Source organism: Lagenorhynchus albirostris, chromosome 14 (genome assembly GCF_949774975.1).
Source record: "Lagenorhynchus albirostris chromosome 14, mLagAlb1.1, whole genome shotgun sequence".
Taxonomy (NCBI): Eukaryota; Metazoa; Chordata; class Mammalia; order Artiodactyla; family Delphinidae; genus Lagenorhynchus; species Lagenorhynchus albirostris.
This window is the reverse complement of record NC_083108.1, coordinates 39006442-39020641: the sequence shown is the minus strand read 5'-3', so window position 1 is coordinate 39020641 and position 14200 is coordinate 39006442. Positions and strand designations below refer to the sequence as shown.

General features: G+C 42.6%; 1 protein-coding gene across 4 annotated transcripts in view; it reads left to right on the top strand.

Annotated features, from left to right (window-relative positions):
* Positions 1-14200, top strand: part of MAPRE2 (microtubule associated protein RP/EB family member 2) — a 162578-nt gene that overhangs the window by 66324 nt on the left and 82054 nt on the right. The gene's annotated exons all lie outside the window — the stretch shown is intronic.

Genomic DNA, 14200 nt, shown 5'->3' with positions numbered 1-14200 from the left:
GAGTTTACACTATTTTGATCCTCCCAAACTCCCCAGGCTAATTCGAATTTTACTCACTTGAACCAGGACTGACTTAAAGCGTTATCTTGTTTTTTCTGAAGGAGCGGAAGGTGGTGATAGATGCATGGGATGGTCAAGTTGATGGCTGCTTTTAGTGATGGATGCTTTTGTGTAATGTATCTAGTAAAGGAAGTGTAACTAGAGCTCAGTCTTTGTCTTTTTTCTAGACCTCATTTGCTTCGGGCAGGTAAAATGTGCCCAAAGAGCCAGATTTGGGTTATGACGTGGAACAGAAGAGGAGTAGGGCAAGAGACTTGAAAATGAAGAGCACGCGTTATAGAGTGTGCATTGGCAGAAGTCTGTAAAACTTGGGATCTTGCGTACAGAATTGGTCCCGAGGTTTATAGCCAGTGCTTGTTACATCATCCGTAACATGACAGTGCTCTTCCTATGAGGCACACTGTTTTATTTTTCCTAGAAGTAGTGTTTATTTTTCTTTTATAACACATTAATTCTTTGTTCTTAAGAGAGCCTACTCTGGCAAAGCCCTGAGAGGTAATTTGTCAAAAATGCCAGCGGCATTGACATCTCAGGGCGTTGTTCTTGGGTTCACAGTTCTACTTTGGTTACAAACAGTAGTCTCCCCTCATGCAAGAGCCCGCCTGGTTCCGCGCAAGGTTTGCATTTGGTGCTCAGCAAATCAGGAGAAGGCGCAGCCACTAACATGGGCTCCTCTTCCTCCACCCCAGTCTACTTCCATTTTGTCATTTTGGAAAGCCAAAACGTGTTTTCAGGTTATTAATAATAAAATCTTTTAAATTTCCACTCTTTAAATAATTGCACAATTATTGTTGTATTAAAATTTAAGCCAGGGCTTCCCTGGTGGCGCAGTGGTTGAGAGTCCGCCTGCCGATGCAGGGGACACGGGTTCGTGCCCCGGTCCGGGAAGATCCCACATGCTGTGGAGCGGCTGGGCCCGTGGGCCATGGCCGCTGAGCCTGTGCGTCCGGAGCCTGTGCTCCGCAACGGGAGAGGCCACAACAGTGAGAGGCCCGCGTATTGCAAACAACAATAACAACAACAAAATTTAAGCGAGAATTCCGGCAGTCTAAGAATCTGTTCTTTCAGCAAACTTACGGGGTTCCTTCTGTACGCCAGGCTCCATGCCAGGCACTTGAATTCAGAGATAAATCATGCAAAGCCCCTTCTTGAAAAGCCTCTAGTATTGGGGACAGCAGGCAGGAAGGCAGTGCTTGACGGAAGAAATCTGAGGTGAAGAGGTACCTCTGACCCCAAGAAAGTAATTCTGTGATTCTTGTGCTGATGCTCGGCCAGGGCAAAATTACCACTCCTGTAATTTTCAGAAGCTGTTAGAAATGGCGCATGTAAATAAAAGCTATGTTTGAGTGTGTGTGTTCCCTACCACGACCTCTGTGTATAAGTTTTTATACAGCCCCAAGGCACAGGTTTGAGCATTGTTGAGTGACCTACGTGGTGGGAAGGTAGTCACTTGGGGAAAAGTAAAAGGCTTATCTCTTTTGATCCGCCAAGTTTTATATTTGTACTGACCATCACTATGTTTAAAATAGTACAGTATTCTAACTTTTATGTAAAGAAAATTTATATATTCATATTTCCTTGATGTGCATGGAGAAACTGAAGGAATATAGACTAATCGCAGTGGAACTGTACAGACCGTCCCTGGGTACCTTTCTTTGTTTAACAAAAAAGCTTACGACTATGTAAATGCACTACCTAATCAATCAATGGTGTTTCATTTAACACCTTAGCAGCATTTTAAAAATTAAATGAGTTTTGATTTTTAACAGTGAGTTGTACGTGCTGAAGTGTGTTGGGAAGCATCTCAAAATATCATGGACTTGTTGAAGTCACATGGATGATATTAAAGATTTGCCTAACGCAAGTACCGCCCTTTAAAACGTCGCAAATCACAGATGAAACGTGCTCGCACAGCATCCGCCCCTTGAGGTTTCACACATAGCAATGCACAGTCCATGTTTTGTTTCCTTTCCCCCAGAGGCCATCGGAGCGTGATCGGTATCGTTCTTTTTTTGTGATGCGGCCAGCCTGCTTAGTATGCAACAGGAATCTTGCACTAACTGCAAAATAATCTTTTGTGAGGATTCTTTGTCAGTATCCGCTTTGGGTGTTTCTCTGCTCATTTATTGAGCACCTGGTGTGTGTTAGGTATTGTGCAGGGGCCCTTAAAAATGTGAGATTGCGGGTTATGGCCATTTCTTAGCCACTCTGCTGCTGTCCTCTGCCCCAAGCCCCACCTCCCGCCCCCAGCTCTGAGTCTGACTCGCCCCCTTTTGGAAGTTATTGAGCAATATCTGGCCTTGATGGGACACCCCGCGGTCGTGCTAGACACCAGCTAGGAAACAGGCCATCTGCATTCACCAGCCCCTCCCTTGCCCGTCTGGGTGAAGGCTGAGTGGATCCCATGGAGACTGACCAATTAAGAAGAAACAATAGGAGAGCTTTGAATACATTATCCCAGCTATAGGGACCTGCTGCTCACCGGCGGTGGCAGCCGCGAAATAGAAAGCTTGCGGAGCTCGTGAGCCAAGGTCTCTGCTAGAAAAGGAGGAAGCGGAAGAGGGAGTGATTGGTGGGTGCCGTGGGGTGGAGAGGGGAGCGCAGGATGAGGGCTTCTTGGGGTGGATGTGTCAGCCCCTCCCCTTCCCCCCTGGCTTCCCATCTCTTTCTGTTTCTGGGGGCCTAGTACATCTGTCCCTCCAGCACGTATTCTCCAGGGAGAAGGAAAAAGAGATGAGAGTCATCAGCCGCCTAGGCAGGGGGCTGAGGACAGGAAGGCAAGGGGACCTGTAAGTCTTTCCAACACCCCTTAGAGGGGCTGGCAACACACAATAAACGGAAAAGCAGGTTTGATGTTTGGGAAGCCGGTTTGTCTTTCCCTGGAATTTCTGACAGGCAGATAGCATTGTCATATCACCGACTTTAAGATGTCAGTGTGAACATGCATTGCAGGCTGTGTGATGAGTGTCACTGCTACCTCACCTCCCATTCAAAACTTAGTGTACCCCCCAGTAAGACCAACTGGGGCTCTCAAAGTCCCAGATTGCTGCTCAGAGAAGCAGGGAGCGGTAGCAGGCAAAGCTTGGTCTCTGGCCTGAGACACTCTGCCACCCCTTTCTAACCGTTTCATCCAGGGTGAATTTTTTAGCCTCTCTAAGCCTCATTTTCCTAATGTGCTAATGGAAATAATAATAGCATCAACCTCACAGTTCTTAATGAGGACTTAAATGAGATACGGAATATAAAGTATACCAAGCAGTGAATGGTGCAAAAGTAAATGCCTTTAAAAATGTTAGCTAGTACTGTTGCTTGTAATTTCAATGTACCCTTTTACCCTGTCTTTATAATTAGCTATGACCTTTGTGTCGTCGGTACGTGTTACAATACTTGGCACATAGCAGATGTTCATTAAAAGTTCAAATTCAGTCTGGGAAAAATTCAAACAAATTATACTGTGCTGTCCCCCACCTTACCAACTCTATTAAGAATTAATTTTGCATACCGTAAACTGTATCCATTTAAAGTATATGATTCCATGAGTATTGGTGGTATGTATGCCTTTGAAGCCATCACTCCCAAAAGAGTCCTGGTACCCTTTGCAGTTCATATGTCTTCTGTCCACAGCCCCAGGCAACCACTGCTCTGCTTTCTGTCACTGTAAATTAGACTACATTTTATATAAATGGAATCGTACAAATTGTACTCTTTAGTGTCTGACTTCTTTTACTCGGCGTAATGATTTTGAGATTCATCCACGCTGGGTTTACCAGCACATTGTTACTTTTTGTGGCTGAGTAGTATTCCACTGTATGGCTATACCATATTTTATCATTTACCAGCTTGTGAACATTTGGGTTGATTCCAGTTCTTGGTAATTATGAATACAACTTCTATGAATATTCATGTATAAATCTTTGTGGAGCAAATGTTTTCATTTCTCTGAGGTAAATATCTAGGAGTGGAATGTTTGGGTAATATCATTGGTGTTTAAGAAACTTAAGAAACTGCAAATAGTTGTCCAATGTGGTTGTACCATTTCACATTTCTACCAGAAGCGTAGGAGAGTTCCAGTGGCTTCACATCCTTGTCAGCACTTGGTATTGTCAGTCTTTTCAATTTGGCCATCCTTACAGATGTGTACAGGTATACTGTTGAGATTTTAAGTTATGTTTTTTTGATGATTAATGATGTTCAGTGTCTTTTATGTGTTTACTGGCCATTTGTGTATATTCTTTAGTGGAGTGTGTGTTCAGATGCTTTGCCTGTTTAAAAAAATTAGTTGGTTTATTGTTATAAGAGGATTATAAAAAGTATAACCTAGATACTATAATATAGTCTTGACTTAGATTTTAATGGGTTTGAGTCTTGTGTTTTTAACCTGAATATAATACCTCTCAAGAAAAAGAATAGTTTTTTCTACGTGTTCTTTATCCCCACTGCCTTTTCTAGCAATTAGGTCCAGCTCTTAGCAAATATATATTAAATGATTCTATTAAAATAGACTGCAAAATAATAACAGGATCATTATATTAACTCAGGGAAAAACCACTAAATCCACTTAAAAAGTTATATTAAAGAGTTAAATTTTGGAGCTGTGTTTTCTTTGGGGCCTTGATAGATATGAGATGCTCTTTTAACTCTGTGGGGAAGAACCCTGTAATTCTGTAGATACTCTTTTCTTTCTATTGAGTGTTCCCTTAACGCTGTATGAAACTTTCTGCTATTGAATTTAAAAGGAAAATGTGTGTAGAAACATTTTCTTCTTTAAAGAGAGCAAGGAGCCATTTTCATACTTTCGAAATTTTGCCCAGGATAATCAAAGCATTACATGCCTCCCCCGCCCTTTTTTTTTTTTTAAATCTTGCTCACTCCTTTTCATTCTGTCTAATCTGGCACTTCTGTTGTTGTTGCCAGTTTGGCTCCTGACTTCTCAAAACCCCTAAGGAGAAATTGCCTCAAGTAGAGTTTAGAAACGGGGAAGCAAAAGCTCAGTAAGGTCCTAGGTTTACCTGAAAGGATCTGCTGAGGGCCCTTGTGATTTTTGAAAGGGTAGGAATGCTTGGCTTCCAGAATCTTTGCAGCTGAAAACCAAATTTCTTAACCACATATGTTTCAAAACCCAAAGATACTATAAAATAAAGGTCACTTGTGACTTCACAAATGCCATAGGTCTACTAGTAGATTTCGAGTGCAACTTCTTTCATCTGTCACTTATTCATTTCATTGCAAAACCGTGAGGCCAGATTTCAGCTGAATTACTGCTTCTATGATGGCAGTAATCTCTTGCTGTCTAGGTCATGGATGATTATTTTCTGTGTTCTGTTTAGGACTGAGCAAGTTATAGCCACTCGAGGATCAGTTGAGAGTTGAAAGTGTTCTTTTTGCTTTAATTGAGGTTGTTCCATGAAAGGAAGCCAAATACCACTCAACAGGACATCCTGTGATTCCCTTAGTTTACGATGGCCAAGAACATGACTTTTTTTTTTATAAGATGATTGCTTGCTTCCTTTCCTGTTAACAAGGGAGCCCAGAACCGATGGTGTCCATTTGGCTTTAAGGACAATAACTAGCAAACAACTAAACCTCGCTCCAAAATCACCTAAAGAATTATAGGACATGGGCTTCCCTGGTGGCGCAGTGGTTGAGAGTCCGCCTGCCGATGCAGGGGACACGGGTTCGTGCCCCGGTCCGGGAAGATCCCACATGCCGCGGAGCGGCTGGGCCCGTGAGCCATGGCCGCTGAGCCTGCGCTTCCAGAGCCTGTGCTCTGCGGCGGGAGAGGCCACAACAGTGAGAGATCCACATACCGCAAAAAAAAAAAAGAATTATAGGACATAGACGAACGTCCAGGTCTTTTTATGTGAGCCAACAATGATTTGGTCATTGTTTGCATTTAAGTGACTGCTGGTTCTGTTGTCCTGAAATAATAACTGAAAAAGGGAGGAAACTAGACCAAATTAGAAGTTCTAGGAATTAAATATGTTAACATAAAATCTGGAATCGGGTATATTATGGTATATCTGAACAATGAAATGTAGTGCAAGTACTACGCATGAAGAAGATATGGAAAATGTTCAAAATATGTTAAGAGAAGTAAGCTGATTAGTACAAAAATACGTGTGCATTGTATTGGTTTCCTAGGGCTGCGATAACAAATTTCCACAAACTAGGTGGCTTGATACATATTCTCTCACAGTTATGGAGGCTGGAAGTCTGAAATGAAGGTGATGCAAGAGCTCTGCTCCCTCTGAAGGCTCTGAAGGGAATTCATTCTTTTCCTCTTCTGCGTGGTTGCCCTCTGTGTCCCTTGGCTTGTAGCCGCATCACTTCAATCTCTGCTCTCTTATCACATGACTTCCTTCCCTGTGTATCTGTGTCTCTCTGGGTCTCTAAACGGTCTTCTCATAAGGACACCAGTCATTGAATTTAGGGCCCTAACCTCATCTTATCTAATTACACCTGCAAAGACTCTCTTTCCTAATAAGATCATATTCTGAGGTTTCGAGTGGACGTGAATTCCAGGGGGGCACACTATTAAATCTAGTGTACGTAATGTGTGCGTGTGTGTGTGTGTGTGTGTGTGTGTGTATAACTGTTTTTATAAATGTACATGTATAAAATATACACCCCACACACTCATATAAAAGAGGTCTTTAATTTTATTTTTATCTTTATTTTCTACTTTTTCTCTAGTGAAAATGTACTGATTTTTTAATATAAAATATTTTTAAAAATAAAAAAATAGCACTTTGACATCTACTTTTTAAAAATAGTAGTTTTTTTAAACTAGCATTCTACCTTGAAATTGTTTTCTTTGCTTCATCACACTATTATGAGATTTTTTAACCTTAATTTAAAATAGAAATTAATCCTTTGTAGCATATATACAGAAAAATATATAGAGTCAATTCATATTTTTATGGTATTAATTGTGTTTATTATGCTTAGTATAACAATAACTAACACTGAAGTAAAGTAAACTAGGTCTTTGCGACTTTGGGTCAACCAGTATAATATCAGACCTTTGGTTTAAGTCTGGGGAACCACACACACACACACACACACACACACACACACACACACACACACACACACACACACACACACACACACACACACACACACACACACACACACACACACACACGTTACAATTGGGCTTCCCTGGTGGCGCAGTGGTTGAGAGTCCGCCTGCCGATGCAGGGGACACGGGTTCGTGCCCCGGTCCGGGAAGATCCCACATGCCGCGGAGTGGCTGGGCCCGTGAGCCATGGCCGCTGAGCCTGCGCGTCCGGAGCCTGTGCTCCGCAATGGGAGAGGCCACAGCAGTGAGAGGCCCGCGTACAGAAAAAAAAAAAAAAGTTACAATTATACTCAGTTGCTGAATTCAAATTCATTTTAAAAATATGTTTTAAAGTCTCTAAGTTAAATTAATCTTAGGAACCTAGAAACTAGGCATGGGGGCAGGATGGGGAGGCACTTTGCCAAATTTCATCCATTCAGATTGACTCAAATACTGGTCAGTTTTTAACATACACATTCACTCTGGAACTGACGTCATTTACTCCCCGAATGCCTTTAGACTTTCCTGTCTCTAGTAACACCTCTATTTAGTCAAGTTGTTCATAAAGTCTTCTCATTAGTAATTTCCTTTCCCTTAATAATTTCTGAGTGCTCATCAATCAACTGTTATTTTTCTGTCTTTATCCCACGTTTAACAAAACATTCCAAATCCAGCAGGGACCACAATCCCCCACGTTTCTTAAACTACAACAGTATATTAAATTTTGTCCTTTGCTCCTGGGGGGCCTCATACCGTAGAACTGCAGAATCAAAACACGAGGCTTCAATTCAAGTAACTGCTATACATCCAACTCTTTCCTAACCCCAAGGGTCTGACTGTGTATCTGCCCCTCTGGTATTTCTGTACCTGATTCAGTTTGAACATGGCACAGTTCTTATCCACTTTTTCCTCACATGCTCAGTACCTGCACTTCCTTTTGAGAATCATAGTGTTCTTACACTGATGGCTGGAAATGTTTTAACTTTTGACCTGTGAAAAGGCAGCAGATAGGAGAGTGGAGAGGTACTGCAGGTTAAGAGTGAGTGAGTGTGTGTGTGTGTGTGTGTGTGTGTGTGTGTGTGTGAACTGATTTTTGTCAGGGGCTGTTGGGTATTTTGATGCAAGTCTATCAGCCCTTTCTTCGTTCCCATAAATAAATAGTAAATGAGTTTATTGGCTTAAAACAGACAAACAAACAAAACTTTTCTACTCCAATACAAGGCAGATAGGATTGGTGTTTGGTTGCCCAGACAAGAGTAGCAGGAAACTAGGGAAGGGGAAAGAAGGATGAACACTGACTCTGGGGTGGAATTGTAGGCAGATAGCGGGGAGTTTATTCTCTGGCCTAAATGAATCATTTCACCTGGGAAAGGAAGTTTGGGGAATGATGGCCTGGGGAACTGGTGATGAAATAGTGCTCCAAGTTTTGATGGTATTTCCTCACTGCTATACCAGTTTGGCTGAACGTGACTAATCTTAGACAGAAATTTCCATTTCCTGTGCTCATGACTTGCAGCCATCTTGGATGTAATTCACAGGATGTCCTCTGGGGTTGGGGAGTGGGTTTGAGGTCCAAAGCCAATCAGTACCTTGTCAACTAAAGGTGGTATTTAAGAAGTGTAAGGAAAGAATTAAGAAGAGTGGGTGGCATGGACAGGGCTGGGGGTATGTGGGTGTATATCATCCATTTTAGAGTTAAATTCACTGGGACATATTTTAACACTGGCCTGTACTTCCCTTTTTCTTTTGGGCTTAATTTTATTGGTACTTCAGTTTCCATTTCCGTTTCAGAATGTTCTCGTAAATTTAAAAATGAATTTTGCCACAGTGTAAATACAGACCTTTGGATAGGCACCAGTCTCTGAGAGTGAGATACCCAGAGATCTGTGTTTGGTATTTGTTTTTTAAGAAATTGGTTTTTTTAAACACATAGTCAAGGCATCAATCTGAAGCCTTTTATTAGTTGAAAAAAATTATAAGCAGTAATAGTGTACGTGGTCTCTGTCCATTTTGACTAAGCTACCACAGAAAGAAAATTGAGAGACTTGAGTCCAAGATACGTAGTAACTAGAAATGCAAAATGTGGTGATTCCTAAAATATTAGCATGGCTTATATGTTACAGCTGGCAGGTTTTTGAGCCAAAACTCATTCCCAGCATTAAACTGAGTAAAACTAGTTACCCAAATCTCTCCATTTCAGGCTCTTCTTCAGGAAAACTTATGTTAAAAGGTCATCTTGGTTAAAGGGAAAATGTACAATGAGGACTAAAAAAGGAAGAATGGTTTTTATTCAAGGCCACAGTGGTATTCACACTTGGAGGTCTGTCTTCTTCTCACTTACTCTCGTGACATCATAAAACCCGAGAGCAGAAAGGGACTTGGTTGAGGGCAGGATTCCTGGAATCAGCCCTGGGTCCAGATCCCAGCTCTTGCATTTAATAACTGTGACTGGGCGAGTGCCTAACCCTCCCCGAGTCTGTGTACCTTCTCCTCCATCATGGCATAAATGCAGTAGTCACATAGCATTGTCGTGAAGACTAAATGAGAAGATGAGTGTTAACGACGTACTCCTGGGAAGGAAAGGAGATCCAAAGAGGTTAGGCACATGTGCCCAAGTTCGCCTAGCTGGTTGGTGGTAGCTCTGGGGTTAGAAGCCAGATCAGCGGTCTCATGAAGCTGAAATGTGTACAAATAGTGAGCGCGCTTTTCATCCTGGTGTTGGAGACATGAAGAATGGCATGTTTCTCTACTCCCTTCTTTCTTTTAGACAGCAGACACCAGAGTCCTTTAGTTCACTCAACCCTAATTTATCCTCACCTGATCATCTCACACAGCACTAGAGACGTGTATTGACAGTTGGCTTACATGGCATGATTTCGGGAACCCTGTAAGTTTCTCCTCCCCACGAAATTCTCCCTCACATGCATCCATTCGGGTTTTATTTACTGTGCACCCACTACGTGCCAGGCACTGCTCTAGACATAGGAGACACACGGTAACAAAATGTATTCTATAAAGAACCTGCCTTCATAGAGCTAACTTCATTAGGGCAAGAGGTAGCGGACAGACAGTAAACTAACGGGATAATCACAGCTTGTGTTAGTATCACGGAGGAAAGAACAGGTGGTGGAGGAGTACCTGGAGGAGGCCACTTTAGAGTGTGGTCAGGGAGGGCTTGCTGAGAAGGTGACATTTGAGCTGAACCTGAAGCATGAGATGTAACCCATGGTGCCAAGTGCTGGGAATGACCCCTTCCTTCGTGTAAGACCTTGAGCCCCAATTATCCCTAAGGATCAACGTTGAAGCTGTCATCCCTCATTTGTTTTTTATTACGCGAAGTTTTCAGGAAGTCACACAGCTGAGGATGAGAAGTACCTGAGGAGGAATCAGCACCACCAAGAGCACAAAATAGTTCAGAACCGGAGGTGGGGGGCACTTCTAACAAAATTTGCCCCCCACCCGGCTTTGCCTGGTATCGGTGGTGTGTTCATGCAGTCATCACATACTCTTCTGCTACGTCTTACGCACCTGGTTTTATGCAGGGGGCATTAGCAACTGAGCATGACCGCCCACCATGGTGGCAGCAGCACCCATGCCCTGAAGGGTTGACCCGAGGTCATGCGGGGTGGGGGAGGCTTGGGACTGGAAATGACTTAGGATCATGGGAGAGAGCTAAGGTCAGGGTGAGAAGGAACAGGGCCAAGTAGGGCTAGGAAAGTTAAACAGAAGGCATATGGTCCAGATCGAGTGGATGTACCCGGAGCCAAGTTGAGGAGGGGCGGGGGGACTGGGCAAAAGTTGGTGCCCTGAGGAGGCCAGCCAAGCCTGTGGCATGGGAATGAGCTCTGGGTCATTGAAGTTATTTTCAGAGCATGGACCAAGCCACTCACTGTTTGAAACAGATGGACATGTAGGCAAATGTAGTCAGTTATAATCAGTTGCATTTCTGACCATATGGCGTGTGTGTGTGTGTGTGCGTGTGTGTGTGTGTATGTGTGCTTACGGCTTTAAACTTTTTGCTTCCGTTATACGCAGTTGAATTTCATTCATGTCCGTGAATGTTATGAATGCCACAAAAAACTTTTAGAATTCCCAAATTTCTTCACTCCTTGGATAAGAGCCAAGTTTCCAAGTCATTTCAGGGCCGTAGCAATTGACTGTTAATTCTGAATTTAAAAACCCAAACCCTTTATATGCTGGGGTTTTTTTTTTAACAAATCAATTAATATTTTACTTAGCATGCAATTTTAACACATTGAATAAATGAACACAAATCGTCTATGTCTTTCATCATTCAGCATGACCTCAAAATCTCAGACAAGCTAAACAACCACTCTCTGGACCTTAGGGGATGGAGCCATGCAGGAGTGTTTTTTTGTTTTGTAATTTATTGAAGTCTAGTTGATCTACAATGTTGTGTTAGTTTCCGGTGTACAGCAAAGTGACTCCGTTATGCTTATATGTGTATGCTATCTTGAAAATTGCATTTCTGTTTCATCTCCTTACAATATTGGGGGTAGCCAAGCTAAGGAGCCGCCTACTGAATAGTACCTGGTGGGGTTCACGCAGATAACCACAAGGCTGTTAAGTGGAGGTTGATTTTCAAGGCTAGTTAGAGAGTCTCCTTTTGCAGGCGGTTGGAGAAATCTGTTGTAATCATATTCTGTTTTTAAAAAATAGTCCTTGGAATACTTGCTGATATGGCAGGAAGGAGCTTGATCTCTGTTTTTAAAAGGAACAGTTAATGGTAGATGGGATGGACACCCTGCAAAAGGGTATTATTTTCTGTTCATTCTCTCTGGGAGACGGCAATGATTAGCTGGAGGTAGGACCTCTGATTGTGAGACGACATGGAGCTTTGCGCCACAATTAAAAGCATTATCATCAAGCAGTGGATGATAACGAAGGGCACGTTAATAGTCGCAATGGTAGGCCGCTTGGAAGAGCCTGGAAAAAAGAGCAGGCTAATGGGCCCTCTGATAAAACTCATATTTTATGCAATGTTTCTCTAAGCAGCTTAGTATTAAAGTTCTTTTACACTGGTTTTCTTCACTAGCTCTAAATTGTGAATAGCCTAATTTCGAGGAAAAATTAGTATATTTCACATCCTGTGTTTTAATAAAATATATGCATTTTATAATTGTGGGTGTATCTTGATGCTTCTCTGCTGTCCTTGTCTAAAGTTAGTACTGCACCCAGGCCTCTGCCCCCGCTGAGCTCTCTGGGGAGGGTTGGTGCCTGGAAGAGTCCGTTTTGCGTTGTCTCTCTCATCCCATAAGACAGTCGTAGAGCCCTGTAAAAATAAAACAGGTGCACGTCTGCCCACGGTGGCTTAAGTGTGTTATTATTACCTGAAGACAATAAATGACCCCTGAAATTCCCCTCCCAGCCCTAGAGTCCATGCAGCCATCCATTATTCCACAAGTTAAGTGGAAGCCTTAATACCCAATTTTCAATGAAACTCAGTACAGTTTCCAGAATGTCTCTCCAGGGAGATTTCATCTTGTCAGTGTTTGTCTTTCAGAGACCCTCTGTGACTCCAGCTTCCCTCCATCCTGATCTCCCTCCCCAACCAAATACTGTCCCCCTGCCCCCATATTCTGGGTCGCAAATAAAGAGCAAATGATGAATCGAGAATTATCTGGAGATGCTCTTTCTTTGGTGAGATGTTTAAATCCTCCCCCTCACGGTATTGAATCTGGAGAATGAATTATGCACAGCTGAAAGGCGGAGAAGTTTCTGGTTCAGGGGACACTTACCAGTTACTCCCAACGGATGCCCAGTTCATTATCAGGGACAGCCACAGGGATTTCACATCAGCCTTTTATGAGGAGGGAGCCAGGAAGCAGACACTCAGGCAGAATCTATTTCTGTTGTTACAAAGCTTTGCAGAGGAAAACTCTGACATTTAAGTGAATGTCTGCCATTGGGACCCAATCTCTTCATCCCCCCTCAGGTTGATGAGCAACTTTTGGAGTTCCTTCCTTTGTCTCCATATTTAATCAGTGGGTATAAATATACACTTGTTTTCTTCAGTGTATATTTACAGGTTACTTTAGAAAGATGCCACTTGTAAGAGAAGGAAATAATTCATTTTTAGATCAGTGATTGTCTTGATCTCTTTTTAAATTCTTATCATAATACTTGTGGGTACATAGAAGTGTTTGCAAAATGGCTATTTCTGTTAGGATGACCCCCCCCCCGCAAATTCTTTCTGAGTAAAAAGCCACATTTACGAGTGTGTTTGAAATAATGCGCCTCCCTTTACCTAGTATGTAGGAACAGGCCAACCTTGACAATGCTAAAAGATATGAACCAAAGGACAGCCCTGTGGGAAGGGAATTAAAGGTGAGGCCTTGACCTAGACCAAGTGTAAGTCCAGTGATTGGTAAAGAATGTGTTCTTGTGACTCACAGGTACTTCTCCACCTTGACATATATGGAGACTTCAGAGCCGTTTTGGTCAGCAGGACATGGCTTCCTACGAAGCATAGATACCTTTAGACGTTACTTAAGAAACCACTCAGATTATAGATTATTAATGGACTTCAGAAATCCTTCTGTGCCCAAGCTCAAAGATGTGTTTCCCAGGTGAAAGAAAAATGCCATTATTCTTCATACCTCTTTTCCAGTCTGTTCTTTGTTTTGTAACTGGGTAGAGGGTGGGTTGCATGTGTCGGTCTTAGGCTGGTGGAGGTGGATTACTTCCCCCAGTGAAAATACAGATTGTTGTGAGAGAGAGAGAAGAAAGACGGTCACAGACATGAGTATAGTTGTCAGTTGTCAGCACAAAATTGTGTGAACAGAGTGTATTGCCATGGGGGGGGGCGGTGAATTTACAGAACATTTTATATTGAACATGAAATTTCCAGTTGTGTATAGACTCCTTTAGGGAATGAAATAAAGTAACTTAAGTCAGGGTGTGTGGGGTGGGGCGGCTTTTAAAGGTTCAGCTTCAAAATGCGTTTGGGGTAAATCAAAGCCAAACAGAGCCTACTTACAGAGCAGCAGACAGAAGTCAACCACTTACGGAAGGCAGTTCTTCTGCAGATGGTCGTGTCTAAACTTGGGAATTCTG